At 36.6% G+C, this 2,626-nt stretch overlaps 1 pseudogene; it reads left to right on the forward strand.

Annotated features, from left to right (window-relative positions):
• Window positions 1–541: 541 nt before the first annotated feature.
• LOC107750296 (leukemia inhibitory factor receptor-like) overlaps window positions 542–2,626 on the forward strand; it is a 16,345-nt pseudogene continuing 14,260 nt past the window's right edge.

Raw genomic sequence — 2,626 nt, forward strand, 5'->3', positions numbered from 1 at the left:
AGTAAATAAATCAATAAATGCACTGCTCTCTTGTCTCCTCTGAGGCTGGGACTCTAAGCAGTGTTCTGTGCTCGTCTGTACAGCCAAAGACAGAACAGTTAGCGTGTTTTGCTCAAACTTTCGCCGTGGCATTAGAGCTCGTACACCGTTGTCGCTTGCGAAAACACAATAACGGCGCCGTGGGTTAAACTTACAGATTAAGGGGCGGTAATATTATAATGAGATCCCTTTGCAACGTCACCAAGGGAGCGAAATCAGACGCTCAGATTTTCATGATATGTCACCTTTAAACTTCATGATTATTAAACAACATGACCTTGCCATATATGGTTCATCATCATCAGTACCTTTCTGTAAGCATAATTAAAAATAACACCGAAGCACATACATCAACTTTCACTTTATGACTCACAGGCAATAAATCTAAGTCTGGAGGCATTACTTCTTTAACCTCAAACGGAAGGCAGCAGTAGGAGGAGCACTTTAACGGTTCATAGAACACCTCCTACACTTTGACAGAAGCTCAGAGCAGATGCTGAGAGAGTTTACATCCACCAAAATGAATCTCCATTGGACAAAGATGCTTACAGTTTTCATCCTGTTTGAAAATGCTATAGGCTGGAATTCTTCTTCAGGTCAGATATAAATCAGGATAAGTTTTGCCTCAACTCAAATTCATTGGTCACACTTTACAGTATTATTTTTTCTGAATTGCATCTCTGTTAGTGTACACCTAAATCATTTCACCACAGATACTGTCACTGTGCCAGACATTATTAATCTTCAGGCTTTGGACATGTGGAGACTGGAGATGGAGTGGATGATGAATCAGAATGAAGAACGGAGAAATCAAACCTATGAAATACAAGTTGGACGCACAACAAACATGGATATTGTCGACAGTGTGCGTAAAACACATCATTCCTCAGCTCCTATCACATTATTGCCTGATTTCTGAATTTTGCACTAACAGTTTACAGTCTTGTCCACAGATGAACGTAAGCAGAGGATCACTGGAAGCAGTTCACACACTGGTTTGGACTTCACAGCTCCCGCTGAACTGTGTCGATCACTCTGTTAGAATAAGACTCATCTCTGAGGCTTCACCATCCAGCTCTTGGAGTTCATGGAAAACCATCTATGGTAGGATATTTAAAGTTCATTGCAGAAGCACGTGATCAAGAACGAAGATCTCCATAAAAATAGTGGGCTTTAAAAGTTTGAAAACATTATGCTTTTTAAATGTTTTTAATGAAGTCTCTTATACTCACCAAGGCTGCATTTATTTGATTAAAAAATACAGTAAAAAGAGTAATGTGAAATATTATTACAATTTGAAATACTTATTTTCTATTTGAATATATTTGAAATTTAATTATTCCTGTGATGCAAAGCTGAATTTTCAGCATCATTACTCCAGTCTTCAGTGTGACATGATCCTTCAGAAATCATTCTAATACGCTGATACGTGTATGTATGTATGTATGTATGTATGTGTATGTGTATGTGCATGTATGTATGTATGTGTGTATGTGTATATGTATGTGTGTGTGTGTGTGTGATATATAATGTGATATATCATATGTGACCATGGAATTGTAAGGCACTTTACATAACTTCCTCTTTTCACCCAACTGTCACTGATGAAAGTGCAATTCTGAGAGCATGTTGGCCCACCAGCCTCAGCAGCTAAACAACACCAGCTTGGGCCAGTAAACGACCACCAAACCATAGCTACAGCATAGAAAACATGCTTAAAAACATGTTAGCAATCGCATAAAAACACCCTGACAAACAACCACATGACAGTAGCACTGTGTTGATGATTTCTGCACATTCAAACACCATTGTTTAAATGTATGGAGTGGTTGGATATTTATTCATATTTACTCATTTTCTTGTAGGGGAGATGAACTTAGCCCACAATCAAATCAGGATGTTTCCAGATGACCAGGTGTTCTGATGTTCTGCTGCATTTATCCCACAGAGACACACATCACCTCTATGTTCTTCAGCAACACTCCCTATAAAGTCATCAACATAAGCCCACGGGTCAAAGCCATTCGAGTGGAAAACATCAAAGCAACAAATTCATTCGGTGTCAACTTCTACTGCGATAGGAACAGTGATGTAGTATATAACTTTGTCACCTGTGAGTATTAGAGTCCCATTGTCCAACACAATTCAAATGCGCCCATATAGGCTAAATATTTCTTACAGTATTATGACGAAGATGCTAGTTTTGAACTTTTTTTATTCATTAGTTATTTTTATTTTTGTATATATATCTTTACTTGCTTGGTCTTGATATTTATTACTTAATTCGCCTCAATATACTAACTGAATTAACCACAATTAATTTAGTGATTCCAAAAGTCTCAGGTTACACTTTTTAATTCTTTTTTTTTTTTTGGCATTATATCATTTCAATGAATCAAAAGTTACTGTAAAATATATAAGTAAAAAAAAATATTTAGATCATTTTAAAGGGGTCATATGATGCTGCTAAAAAAAACATTATTTTGTGTATTTGGTGTAATGAAATGTGTTTATGCGGTTTACAGTTAAAAAAACACATTATTTCCACATACTGTACATTATTGTTTCTCCTCTATGCCCCGCCTTT

The sequence above is a fragment of the Sinocyclocheilus rhinocerous genome, unplaced genomic scaffold, assembly GCF_001515625.1.
Source record: "Sinocyclocheilus rhinocerous isolate Xijiao unplaced genomic scaffold, SAMN03320098_v1.1 scaffold181, whole genome shotgun sequence".
NCBI classification, from domain to species: Eukaryota; Metazoa; Chordata; class Actinopteri; order Cypriniformes; family Cyprinidae; genus Sinocyclocheilus; species Sinocyclocheilus rhinocerous.